The sequence below is a fragment of the Anas platyrhynchos genome, chromosome 20 (assembly GCF_047663525.1).
Source record: "Anas platyrhynchos isolate ZD024472 breed Pekin duck chromosome 20, IASCAAS_PekinDuck_T2T, whole genome shotgun sequence".
NCBI lineage: Eukaryota > Metazoa > Chordata > Aves > Anseriformes > Anatidae > Anas > Anas platyrhynchos.
This window is the reverse complement of record NC_092606.1, coordinates 6,307,397-6,321,330: the sequence shown is the minus strand read 5'-3', so window position 1 is coordinate 6,321,330 and position 13,934 is coordinate 6,307,397. Positions and strand designations below refer to the sequence as shown.

At 52.3% G+C, this 13,934-nt stretch overlaps 1 long non-coding RNA gene across 1 annotated transcript; it reads right to left on the bottom strand.

Moving 5' to 3' along the window:
- Positions 1–2,995: 2,995 nt before the first annotated feature.
- On the bottom strand, positions 2,996–6,431 carry LOC139999163 (uncharacterized). The gene is made up of 2 exons (XR_011804305.1): positions 6,277–6,431; positions 2,996–3,552 (listed from the first exon to the last, which is right to left on the bottom strand). It is a non-coding gene; the product is annotated as an uncharacterized lncRNA (long non-coding RNA).
- Between the last annotated feature and the right edge of the window lie 7,503 nt (positions 6,432–13,934).

Sequence of the window (13,934 nt, the reverse complement as noted above, 5' to 3'; positions counted from 1 at the left end):
GTCCTTGGTCTTTTTATCTCCATCTCTTCCAATGCCAAACTCAAACAACTCCTCTCTCGCTCCCCCCAAGCGTTCCTCTTTTAGCTCTTTGCTCAGGCAGCAGCTGCATCCCTTCCCTTTGCAGTCTGCTTTTTGCCAGGCTGAATGAGCCAAACTCTTGCAGGTCCTGGAGGAAGGATCTTCATCCCACCCCTTCTCCCACCTGCTCTGGTTTCAAATAATCTCTGCTAAACACGGTTGATCGGAGTCATAACAGGACTCTGAACAAGAACTCCTCGGGGCTTTCCACGATGACAGCAGCAGTCTCCTGTCTCTGAAGGGAATATCTCCCCTGACACCTTCTGCTATCATACTTGTCTTTTTTTTCAGAGCCACATCACATCAGAGATCTCTCATCAACCCATGACTGGCAAGTTCATCTCTGCCTTTTCGCCGCTGCTTCCAATGGCTGAGCTCCCAGCGCGGAGCAGAAGCTCCTGTTACAGGAGGTTTTGTGCCGTGGCTCTTCCTCAAGGTCACTGAATTTCTCCCGCAGGAGAAATAGATTCCTCTCAGCTGTGGGAAAGCAGCAATCTTCCTAAATCCAGTCTGTCTCTTTGTGCCAAATCCATCAGTGGGCATGCCAAAGAGATGAGTCCCCTGGATATTGTTGGAGGAACTCCGCCGGTACCCGCTGGATCCATCTCCACCGCTGCAGAGCCTGAGCTGCTCCCCACGTGGATTAGATGCACCGGGCTTGTCATGCCTAAAAGAACTGGTCTCCTTCCCAAAGCAGGACACCAGTTAGTGCCAGGCCTTGGACTGGTGTCCTCATGGGTCCATCCGAGGTCTGCTAGAGAAATCTCATTTTCATCGCAGGACTGGCAGCACCGAGTGCCTGCCTGCCAAGGGCACCAACCCTACAAAGGCACTTTTTGCTCCTGGGCTGCTCGCTGGAGGGAGCTGCCTCTTGCTTTAGGCCCCATCCGAGTTTTGTCTTCTTACTGGGAGCCTGCTTGTGGCCATCGGGCAGCTTGTTTGTACGGCCACCATGGCATGACCTATCTAACAGCACATTGCAATGGACCTGTTCTCTGCTCACCTGCAAAACTGGCTAGGAACTGAAGCATCCTTCTGAGGCCAGAATAAAGGCTCCATAGCTCTCACCATTTCTCCTGCCCCATTTCCTGAAGCGTGGGTGCTGTGTTTGGTAAACTCCAGGCATATGGTCCCACTCCCAGTTTGTTGCATGCAGTAAAATTCCTCGTTGCCATCTTGGTAATTTCATATGCAAATCCATCGCAAATAATCTCAGCTACTGACCTCTTTTAATATCTCCTTCCATTTAATTTAAATGGCATCAACTTCTGATCGCCGGACCCACGTTTATTTTCTAGGTCAACCTCTTCCGTAATGTCTTCACGTCCCCTGAAATACCACTAAAATAGCCTTGTGCCTTGCTGGATCAGTCACCATTTGGAGACAAAGTCTGTTTATTATCATGCTCAGGAATAAGTGGTGCCTGCAATAAGCAACATTTGCTCTGCAATCTGTGCCTCAAACATTAAAGCCTCTGCGATGACTCAGTCCCATTCTGACTGGGGAGATCTAAACCCGGTCTCCAGCACAACCTCAGAGCCCACTGCAGAGTCATTCCCCAGGCAACTTTTCTTTCCATCAGCCCAGCCCATCCTGTCCCTTCGCTCTGTCTTTGTTAGGCTGACTGCACTCTCCCCGTTGTGGAAGCAAGTGTGGTGATTATGTTTCTCCTTTTGGTCCTTCAGTTTCTAAATGCTCTTACCAAATGTTTAGCCTTAATCTCAGCAGGCAACACCCAGACCTCACCATGGGGAAGTTGCTCCCTGTAAATAACTCTGCTCCCATTCATAGTTCAGCAGCCTCGAGCCTTTCTCACGGCAGCAGCATTCAGCTGGGCTGGTGTGCTGGGCTGACTGCAGGGACGACCTCTGACAAATCCTCAAACCTCTTTTCTTTGAGCACTTTATGTCATGGTGCTGGCACCTGCAACCAATTCTTGTGGGTTTCTGCAGTGTAACCAGCCTAAAGGAAGCGGACCAGCAATAACTTTTAACTTAAAACCATCAACATCTTTTTTCAGGCCCTTTTCCCCTTGGCAGACACCACAGCCTTCCGTCCCAAATAAACAGCAGGCTCATCATGTTTTCCTAACAAGTCCCCACTCGCAGGTAGCTGCCTGTTCCCAACCATGTGCAGATCTGGTTTCCCCCCCATCTGGTCTTCCTCCTGTTTTCTGATTGCCCTGTTTTCCTCCAGGGCCTCCGAGTAGCATCCCTTCCCTCCTTAGGCTTCGAACCATCGCAGTGCCCACCGCCTCCTCTCTTTGCTTCCCATTCAGAAGGTCCCAGCTGGGCTGGAACTGGGATCTTCCACATGTAAATTGTTTCTTCCAGGAGCACATCTAGGAGTAATAAATGTGCCCAAACACCCGGCTCCAATGATGTTTTTACCTTTTCCTTTGTGGGGCATTTCCTCTAACTGTCACCATTTCCCAGTCTCTAAACTTAATCAGTGACAATGTCCTGGAGTCCCTCCTAGACACTGCCATGAAATCTCATTTGCTTTCTTCTCCCTGTCATGTTTTTCATTTTCCTGCATAGTGTTTGGTGCTTGCTCCATCGCAGCCTGCATGCAATGCTTTGTCTATACACAAAGGGTTTTGCTCCAAGAGCAGCAGCTGGAGAGGGTGCCGGGTGAAGGGGCGCTGGGTGTCAGCGCGGAGCTGCTGCTGGGTTTCGGGAGGTGGAGAAGGAAATGTTCCTTTCTCTCCAGCATGCCAGGGGCATTGAGAGAAATGGATGGGGCTGTATGGCCACCCTCGTACAATCTTCCAGTCTGTTCGTTTGGCAGGCAGCCCTGGTCCCCAGAAGAGCAGAAGGGGTATCCCAGGCAGCAGATACCACACCTCGCCTTCTTCCCATTTTGCCACCCTCACCGTCAGTGAATCCGAACTCACATCACGTCTCCGCAGACCTCCTGATAATGTAAGGACACCGAGAACCTTATGTTTTATTTAGAAGCTACCTAAGAGTCAGTTCATGCCTTGTCACAAGGGGAGCGCCCCGCCACCGGCCTCTTCCTCCAACCTTTCTTGGTCTCCCTCGGCGCTTTGGCACGGGGCGGCTCTTTCTGCCCTTGGCTTGAGGTTTGGAGACGTGCACCTCCTGAGGCTGTGCCCGGCACATCCTCCCCACACAGCTGCCGAAACACTGGCAGCCTTTTCTTAGGGGGATAAAAGTGTCCTGAACCCTTGCTCTGCTTCTCGGGGTAAACAGGAAAGGAGACAAACGTGGGGAGGGAAGAAGAGAGGGGAGGCCAGGAGTCCTCCGCCGTGCTGGGGATGTGTTTCACCTCGGGGCGGCCGGAGGCGGACACTTTGTAGATTTTGTGGGCACCCGCGCTGGCCAGGGCGTGAGACGTGGAGATGTTCTTGCAGCCGTCGAGGAAGATGTATCTGATGGCCCGGGAGCTGTGCGAGAGGGCGCGCTCGGCTGCGCCCGCGGGAGCTGGAGCCATCATCTTGGCTGGCCTTGCCTAGGGACAAAGCACAGGATTAGCAGGGTGGTGGAGCTGCTCAGGAGTTCTCTAAAAATGCTTTTTCGCTCTGAAAATAAATCTTAATTCGTTCAATTCTCTCTCCCGCACACTTCTTCAATCCGACCAACTTCAGTAAAAGTTACTCAAGAAGGGTAGCGCAGCTCCAGCACAGATTTTCATGGCAAAATCAGAAATAGATACCCACCAAAAGTTAAAACGTAGCCTTGTTTGTCACAGAGAAGAGACTCAAATCTCCAGCTCCAGTTCATAGATGACTACACTTAACCACCAGCCTGGGTGTGGGAGTGTGTTGTCAGAGACAGGCAAGTTGTCTCCGTCATTCCTGGAGCTATTTCTCCTTACAGGAGTGAATAACCACCGAGTGGATTTAGGATCTGAAACTGCATCTTCGGGGAAAGGCTGACCTGCTGCACTCCCTGCAGCTCTCTCTGTGTTCTTCCATCATGAGCCACTGAATATTTAAGCCCTCTGCCAGGTTATGTACATCGCGGTGTAAAACGCAGGTGCTTTTTAGGGAAAAAAGGCAAGGAGGCCTCCATTTCTTCCTCCGTGCTTTGATACCTGGCAGAAACCTACAGAGTTGACAGAGGGAGAAGGCGACCAACCCAGTTCATGGATAATTCATCTCATGCATAACTCATGCCCGTGCATTTCATGGATAATTTAGAATAAGGGCTTACAGGATCAGGATCTCGCATGGAAGTGAAGGGTCTCTTGTGAACGAAGCTGGTGGAAAACTCTAGCTATGGGATGGAGAATTTCTGGACGTGGCAAAGTGGCAATGGCTGGGAGAGATGGAAATGGTGCGGTTCTTTGGATGCTGCTCCCAACTTTACCTAACTCAAAGCATGTTTGGCACAGCCTTCTGGCCCTGAGACTCCACCGTGGTTTGATTGCAGCTGGTGAAGACCCAAGGCACCCGGGATCCTTTCTGTGCCAATGTTCTCATGAGTGGTGCCTGATTTCCATCCATTTTGCCATGGCATTGGTCGGTATCTCTGATATGAGCAGAAAGTAATTACGCATTTTTAATCCTTATTCATCAGTGCTACTTCTCTGTCTTTCTTTCTTCCTTTCTTTTCAAACACAAAGCAGGATGGGATGGTTGATGTTCCCCCATGGCATGAGAGAGCCAGAATTTCGTGCAGGGATGGAAGAAATCTGTGCTCTTATTCAGGCTTGGGCCACACCATGGTAACACGGTTAAACCACTGATGAGGAAGGCAGGCAGCACCCAACCAGCATCCTGCTCCTTGGATTCGTAGGAGGCCAGATCTTAAATCAACTCGCAGGCATCAAACATTTAAACAGACCAGTCGAAGGCTGAATTATTAAAATCACCCTACGTGAAACGCTTCTCTGCAAGAAGATGAGCACTCTCCTTCCCTGGTTCATTGTCTCTGCAGGGTGTCAGAAATACTAAGGCTCATTCTGCCTTTCCCATCCCCCTTGAGATGCTCAGAACAACTGATGCACTCCCAGCTGCCAAGAAGCGCTGAATATTTATGAATCCCCTTAATCACAGAGGCAGGGACCATTCCAGCCAGCGTAGTTTGGCATGCTTTTGGCCTGGCCTCCTACAGAGAACCAGAACTTGCCCCCAGAAGCTTTGACAAGATCAGCACTGCCCAGTTGGGGTGACAAACCCTAGCAATGGATCAGGGACGGAGATGCCTCATAGCTGAGCCTGCACCTCCTGTGGGGTAAGAAATCCCATGGAAATTGCCTCAGGACGTGCCCCCACAACGTCAACCTTGAAAGCAGAGAAGGAGCAGGGCATGGGGAAAGTCTCCTGAATCCCTGACCATTTTCTCACCATTGCCGTCCCATTCTTGCACTGCATATGGTGCTTGCTTCCACCTCCGAAACAAATGCAAGCCCAAAACAGCCAGCAACGTGAAACAGGCAGTGATATTTTTCTCCCCCATTCTTCTATAGTTCCCCTTTCCCCAGCTTACAGAGGCAGAGGGAAGAGGGAGAATGGATCAAGAGAAAAAAGGCTGTTCTTTGGTCAAAATGAAATCCAACTGGGAAGAGAAGGGTTTTGTCTCTTTTATCTCCTTGCTTGTATTGCAGCATGCACAGAAATCATTTTTGAAATTCTTCTTAAGCATTTGGTATGAAAAGAAAATTCGTTTTTGTTTTGTTTTGCTTTTTATTATTGTTTTTTTTTTTTTTTGGTTAAACATGCTTATTACCTTTTTTCAACTGGTTCTAACACACGGTGCATTCAGAGACTCTGGTTAGAGAAAGCTTCTGAAACCGCGTGTCTTTGCCTGATCAAGGCACTCCTGTAAACTCTTTGTGGGTGCTCGCAGCCTTCACAGATAAGAGATTCGTCAGGGTAAGAGGCAAATTATTTCCAGTTGGGTTCACTGAGAACACGGTGGCTTTCAAACAAATTTCCAGGTAGAAAACAGAGCGCGAGGCTTGTGCTGTGGTGGAAAGCTGTGGGAGGGCTCTGGCTGATGTATTTGAACAGCTCTTTGGAGCAGGAGAGCAGGGTTTGGGAGGGTTTGGGCCGAGGGTTTTGTTGCTGGCGGGCAGGCTTTGCAGCAGGGCACGCAGGCACAACACCAGAGGCATGTGTGGGAGTGATTCCCAGTGCTCACCAGTATGGCCCCCAATCCAAAATGGAAAAAGGATTGGAAAATCTGCTTCAGTGCTCGTTAAAATACCTGATGTTCTTGGAAGACTCACCAAAATCCTGGGTACTTTTCTGTTGGGTCCTTCCTGACGATTGACGTCTTCAGAGCACTTCCGCGCGGGGCCGGGCTCCATCCACCCTGGTGCTGGGGGCCAGGGGCAGGGATGTTTGCTGCTGCTGTGACATCGGGTTGCCACGCCAGGCAGAACTCCGGGCTTCGGGTCACAAAGGACCGAGCTCCGACCTCAGGAGGCAGCGGTGCCAACGCCACCTGCCCACGTCTCCGCCAAGAACTGTGCACGACCTGCGGGAAGGAGCCGAGCACCGCACACTGCAGGGCCCCCCACCACCCACGGGGTAAGGCACGGGAGCTGCAAGTCCCTTGGGGAGCACAAATCTCATCAGGTGCTGGAGAACTGCACCCAGGTCATGCGATGGGTGCAGTCCATCTGTAGACCCCTGAGCAGAAGCTGCCTGTCCCGTTGACGGCTCTCCAGTCATCAAGGATCCCTGTGATGACTTCAGATGTTGTGGTAGGGCTGTGGCAGAGTGAAAAAAGCTCTCGTGTTGTAGCAGAGCTCCGTAACTCCCCCAACACGCTGAAGGTGCAGCAGAGCCTGGTTCACTTCTGCAGGGCTCAGTCTTCCTGTCCTCAGATGTTTTTTGCAGCTGTTAAACAGCTTGCTGCATTAAAGCCCATGAATGAATTGAAGTCGTTCTTGTAAAGAAATGGGTTGCAGGATTTTTAGCACTCGGGGAATAGGGAGCAACGCTGCTTTGTAAATTAGATCTATTAAATGCTTAGTAATATCAAAATTTCATGCGGTGCTTTTCTTCAAAGACATCTGAGGTGGCTCTGTTCGTCGGGCAGTTTTCCCTCGGACTGACCTGGCCTGTCAGAATCACCTGGGCGCTCACATTTGATCCCAAGTTAATCCCTAATGAGATTTCCCACTTTCCCCAAGGCTTTTTACTGACTTATACCAAAAGCCAGACCAGACCGGCGACTTTCACCCAGACACTTCTCGTCTTTGAAGAATTTCAGTAAAGCAAAGGGGGTGGTTTGCTCCCATGGTGGGTGATCCCCGCCTTGTGCACGTTTTATTGTCAATGGGATGGGTTTGGGCTCCCTGCAGGGTGTGGAGCTCCAGCGATGCTCTGAATGCGAGCACTCGTGGTGCTGCGATCAATTCATCCCAAATTTGCTGACGCTGCCTTTAGGTGCAGATCTCATGCAGTATGGCACCCAGATTGCCCTAGCCTGTGGAAAATGTAGCTGTTTTGGGGCAAAGCTTTAGGAAGGATTCAGCAATGCGCAAATTTATGAAACGGGCAGTTTCTGGGTTTTATGAAATTTATGAATTTTGAAAATTCATAAAATTTGATGAAACCAGGCTGCTGGAGGTTCCCCTTTGAAAGCTGGTGGAAGAAAGGAAACCCTCCCACCTGGAGCTTCTCTCAGACACCGAACGCGGGGCGCCCACACACCTGATCCACCAAAACCCCCCGAGCTGACAAACGGAGCCCTCCTCTCGCCGTCACATCCCTTCCCGAGGTGTTTTTGTTCCTCTGCATGCATTTGTCTTGTTTACGCCTGCCGTGCATTGATACAACAGGTCATACGTTTGGAAGAGGCTGCCAAAGATAATATACATCCTGTCATAGTAACAAGATCATCAGAAGGAAAACTGAGGAGATAATAAACCGGCAGGAAAGCTGAAGAGTAAGAAACAAAAGAGGAACAGAGAAGAAGTGACAATGTTATCTTTGTTTAACGCTCCTCTGAGTCACCATTAGTTATTTAAGATACTCATCTGCTAGCTCCCAGCCCTGTCAAATTAAGAGATCCAAGGGTGGTGGTTTTTGTTTTTTTGTTGTGTTTGGTTTTGTTTTTTCCCATTCAGACAAGTTGCTCTGGTCCAAAGAGAGAGGAGGCTTCCATGACTGACGGGCTGGTTTTCCTGCAGCTCGGTTTGGAGGCTGGGAGGAGGCAGTTTGCCAGGGCACAGGGCCACGTGGGAGCACATGGACTTTCTTCTGGGTACAAATGACTCGGTGGCAGCTGGCCCACAGAGGCCACGGTGAGGGGACAGTAAGGACAAAGAGCCCAGCGCCACGAAGGGGGCAGGGCACCAGCCCGTTCCTGCAGCTGTACGGATGGGGCACCACACCGGGAGCAGCTGGGACAGAGAGCTTGTCAAATGGGAGGAAATAGCCCCAAATCAGCCCCAAATGCTGCTGTAGTCCAAGGAGGTTGATGTTGGACATCGCTGGGTCACCACAGTCATCGCTGCCGTCTTGCTTTGGCTTCAGTCCCAAGGACAGATCCTTGAGTCAAGTGGAAAGACCCAGGAGCGCCTGGGGAAGCACCGGTCTGCCCTCTGCCTTTTGCTCTTCTTAATTAACCAGGAGAGCTGCTAGGATGTTAATTTATCAGACAGACCCAAAACAGGTGCCACGGCCTTTCCCTGAGGGCTCTGCGGAGAAAAAGGAGGCACCTGGCAGGGAGAAGTGGTGCAAAAAGAAAGAAAGGAAAGACATCTGCGGGCTGTCCACCTTCCCAGTGTCCAGAGGACCCCTGTAGGGCTGAGGAGAGGGCAGAAGGGGTGAGGGGTCCCGTGGGGGCTGCTGACATCTCCCCATGCAGCAGGGCAGCTCTGTGGGGTGCTTTGGGCTGGCCTCGGAGCAGCAGCTTCCCCCCGAACTCCCCCAGGAAGGCAGAGGCCTGCGAACTGGTGAGGCGTGGGATTAAACAAATTAATGATCTGAGGCAGGTGGATGGAAATCGTCGTCTTGCTGGGGAAAAATCTAAAATAAAATCAAGATCTGAGGGTTTATAGCAAGGGTCAAAGGCCCGAGATCTCTTCTGGACCCAGGCTGGAAGCTCCACGGGTCCCTCCTCCCCGAGCACCAACGCATCCATTGCCAGCCTGAAGGAGCAGGACAGAAAATATCGCAACCAAGCAATTAGTGGCGCAGCAGCCGGGAGGGCTGCGTGGACTGATAATGTTGCAAAACCATTAAACGGCAGATTTTAGCATCGTCAGGGGTTTCCTGTCAAACCCAAAAGGAGCAGGGGAAGATCTGAGGCATCAGATGGAGGAAGTCTCCGTGCAGCCCAATTGTCAGTGACAGATCTGGGCCCCGTGTAACTCCTTTTGCACACGGAGCCTGCTGTATAATCTGCTGCGTGAGACCATTTTGGCATCAAACAACCCTGGCAGAAGCTCGGCAAGCTTCGTCTTTAAAACCTCTGCGATAATGGAGGCTACAAACCATCGCGGTCCGACAGCAGCCGGCTCCTGCATTACTCGGAGCACGTTTCCGTGTGCTGAATGCAAATCCCTTTGGGTCACGAGCGCGGGGTTTTCCCCCAAATCACAGTCACCGAGCAGCACCTCCTTGGGAGGAGGATAAAAATGGGGAGAAATGAACTGTCCCTGACACGGAGAGGACTCCTGATGCCAGGACAGCCCCCTCTGCTCCTGATTTCGGCTTGGTGATGGTGCTGGCAGGATCTATCCGCGGGGATGCTGCTCTGCACCGCCAACACCTGCGCACCAGTGCCGGCCCGAGCCCCGCAGCCCATTCCTCTCACACCATCAAACATCTGCTCGGCCCTAATAGCTCCACGGCACCGCCGGCCGGGGCCGTATTCGAGGCGCTGACCCCGGGCTGGAAGGAGCCCGAGCCCATCACCAATCTGCCGGGCCAGCTGGCGTGGGGAGCGGCTGCACGGAGCCAGGGGGCTGCGGAGAGGTCTTGGAGCCCCCCATCCCCTCGTGCACCAAAGCCTCGTGTACAGTGAAAAGAGCCCAACACCCAAACCGCGATGCCCTCTGCTTTTATTTTCCCAGTTTGTTTTATTTTCTCTGTTTATTTTCAAGGGGATTACCAATAAATTTAATTTCAATACTGTTAATCCCCATATATATTTACTGAGGGCAATTAGCCGGCGTTTAAATTAAATATACACAATGGAGGGTTGAATATACAGTTTATATAGTATAATTAGATATACACACACATATAAATAGATGCATAACTCTGTCTGCAGTGTGTGCTGGTGAGGAAGGACCAGGGTAATGTGCCGTGACAATATTTATCTCATACCATATTTATACCCTGATAGCTGGAGAGGCACCGCGGGCTGCACCAGCCACAAGCAGGCAGGTGCTGCGAGGAAGGCAGCAGGATGGGTGCCATGCCAGGGTGATTTGGGGGGAAATGCAGGATTTTGGATACCCAAGGAGGTGGCAGAGCTTGATGGAGGATGTTGGTAACCCAGGGCAGGAGCTCTGGAGCTGCCCTGCAGCAAAGGGTCTGTCACAGCCTTTTGCTTGAAACTGCAAGCTTGAGGTGGCCAAAACTTGGGATGCCCTGCGGGTATCAGTCCTTGAGGGAGGAGTGGTTGAGCATTTCCCTGCTCTGCTTTCAGCGTTCCTGTGTGTTTTACCAGAGCAGGTAGTTTAGTCTATCAGTCCTGTGTGTGAGCAGCGGAGCTGCAGCATCACTTTGCTGCAATGCTGGCCCCATGCAGTGCGCAGGCGATGCAGGACAGGGCTGCCCAAGCCCCAGTCCGGGTCCAGGTGTGGGAGCAGGTGTAGGAGGAAAAGCCAATTTCTTGGAAGCAACAACGCTGCCAAGCTCAACCTCCCCGGGCTTTTTCACCAGTATTTTTCCTGGGGTTGAACTTCTCCTCGCTCCCATTGGAGTCTGGCTGTTCGGGAGGCAGTGCCGGGGAACCAGCTGGAGTTTCCCTCTCAAACTTCCCAGGAAGAGAAAGGGTTTGGGTGCTGGTTGGAGGCAGGGATTTGCACACCCAGCAAAGCCTGACCCTGTGGAAAACTTCACACACCCACCCCAGGGTTAGGATCGGGTACAAGTGCTGGGTCAGTGCGCCTGCTCCAAACGGGTACCTGGGCATGGCAAAGCCAGGTTTGTGCAAGCATTCATCATTCCCAAGGCATGCAAATGCCTTCCCTCAGGGCTTGCTCCAGTAGTTTGTGTCTAACAATAACAAAACCTGACACTGCCATTTTTCCAGCTTAACAACCCATCCAGAAGTCACGTCCACCCTTAGCGGAGCTGCAGACCTGCGGAGCAATGGGCACTGCTCGTGTGAGTGCCTTCAGCTCCCCCACCCCAAATCCCTTTGAGAACCCCCTCTGCCTGTACCCACGAGCTGCCGCGTGGGCCATCCACAGCTCAGTGCAGGGCTGAGTCAATCCCAAGTCCAAACCTTTGTTTGCTTTCAGAAAAAAAAAGAATCGTTTTACTTTTTTGCCTGCCTTCCACCTGTTCCTACTTGGCTGGCTCCAGCCTGTTTTTAAACCATGCACAGCTTTCACTCTGGGTGGCACAGGCAGCGTTAAAACCCTGCCTGCAGTTAAACGTGGCGTGGAGCTGCGCTGCCTTTGGATGGCTCACACGGTGCCCTGTGCTCCCCGTGCCCCGTGCCAGGACTGGGAATAAAACACCGGCCGAACCCTTGGAGTTCTTGCATCCTGCTCCTCCAGGGCAAAGTAAGCCAGACGACGGCGTAATTAAACCTTCTCCTTACTTAAAGTAGTGTTCGGGGAATTTGATTCCCAACCGCTATTTATGGCTATTGATTTCTGCACTTCTTATTACCGCGGTAAGTGACCTGTAACCAGAGCGGCGACTGGCGGGTTTATCAATCTCCTTCAGATAATTAGTAACGCGGGAAGTTGGAGAAGGAAAGAAATGGTGGGCTCGAGAAAAGTTGGTTGCCACACTGCAGGGCGAGGGGAGCCGGCTGGAGAGGCAAAGCAGACCTGGAGCCTGTCGTGCCGTGGTTGCAGGGATCCTGTCCCCTCCGACTGAGCAAGGTGGACCTTGGGAGGCTCCTGGAGGGTCACCACCACCTGAGAGCCTCTGTGCCCTTCCTCAGCAAGTCCCCAAGCTGTGAAATGGCCCCAAACTGCCCCTCCTTGGGGTCCTGGGTGGAGAGCTGCTCCTGGGGCAGAGCTTTATTCCCAGGAGACCGAACCCACCCCGTTCCCGGTGGCCTTACAAACCAAGCTGAGAACTGCAGCCTCCGGGATAATTATCTTTTTGGCCTCTTTCCTGTTGAAACGTTGCCTGCAATTAACTCCTGGCAGCGGAGCCGGGCGGGTCGTGGGCCTCGCTCAGCGCCAAGCGGCTCCGTGCGTGGGGCCGGGTGCGCGGCTGAGCCAGTGCCCGGGGTTAGCAGCACCGCTCCCGCGCTATTCATCCTCAAATTGCTGTAAGCAGGCTGGCAATCGGAGGATGATTAAATGAACTGGTCCTGCCAGCATAAACCCAGAGCTTTTACTAGCGAGATGGCTGGCTTCGGGGATGGTAAAAGCCCTCGCGGTGCCCCCAGGGCCCCTTTGCTCTGGGACGCGGAGGGGAGTGGGTTTTGAGGGCGCAGGGGGTGGCAGGAGATGAAGAGTTAAAAATGAGAGTGAAACCCACGTCGCCTCAAGGCTAGGACAGGGCCTTACCCCCAAATAATCGGTTTCCTGCTCCTAGCTGACCTCTTTCCCATGCAAATAGCTTTTCAGTGGAAGGCTAATTCATTCTCACAGCTAAAAATGATCATTGCTGTGAGAAAGTGTTCTGGGCGTGAATCCTTTTTGCGGCAAATAGCAGCATTAACAGGTTCATTTTCTCCCAGCAATGCTATCAAAATCTCTTTAAGCTGCTTCCAGAGCATACCGCAGATGCACTAAACCAAGCCTGCAAAATGGGTGGGAGATGTGATTGCAGCCAGCCCTCCCCCAGCCCCGTGCCGAGCCGCATCCCTGCCTGGCAGCTGCAAAAGTCCCCGTTCCCTCCTGGGACGTCCCAGGAGCTTGTCTCACGCAGGGTTTTATTTCCAGGGAAATGTGCAGGAAATTTTAAGGGAAAAATGGGCAGGTAAGTGTTTTGCTGGAGCCAGGGTGTGTTCGGTAACCAGAAGCCCCCAAAGGAGCTTTGCCAGTGGTCGGCATGGAGGTGTCTGCACCCCCAGCCGGTGGGCAAGGGGCTTGTCCACAGAGGGACATGCAGGGAAACTGTCTAAAAATGGAGTAGTTTCCCTGCACATTAAAGCTTTGTGGACCTGCCCCAATCTGCTTGAATTTCTGTGATTTTGGGATGTTTTGGTTTGCCTGCATTCATTTCCCTCCTGCTGCTGATCCCTGTGGCTTGTCCCCATTCCCCTGCCAAACCGCATGTCCCAAACCACACTGGGTGGAGGCCAGGTGTCAGCATTCATCCCCCAGAGTTTTCCCAGAATCTGAAGGGACAAGTGGTTAAAGCCCCTGAAATCACGGGGGGAATCCCTGCCAAGCCCTGGAGGCACTGAGAGCCGAGGGCCCCGTGTTGTCTCCATCAGGCGCAGCGCGGCGCACTGCTGCTGGTGCTGGAGCGCAGCCTTGCAGGTGTAGAGCTCAGGCTCAGCTACAGGTCTGCGTTTAGGAGCCGTGCTATAGACCTGATTTTGGACAAATTCCAGCTGATCTTTAGCATTCCCTCCAACGGGGGCATTTTTCCAGGGACTCGGTGACTTCTGTGCAATGCCAAGCCCTAGCCCCAGCTCCCCAGGACAGCGTAGCAGAGGCTGCTGGCTCTGGCAGGAGCGTGGAGGTGCACTCAGGTTTTTCCAGCCTTTTTTTTTCCCCTAGGAGGGGTGACGGGGCCGAGCCTCCTCTCGCTCAATCCACGAGGCTGTGGATTCGCA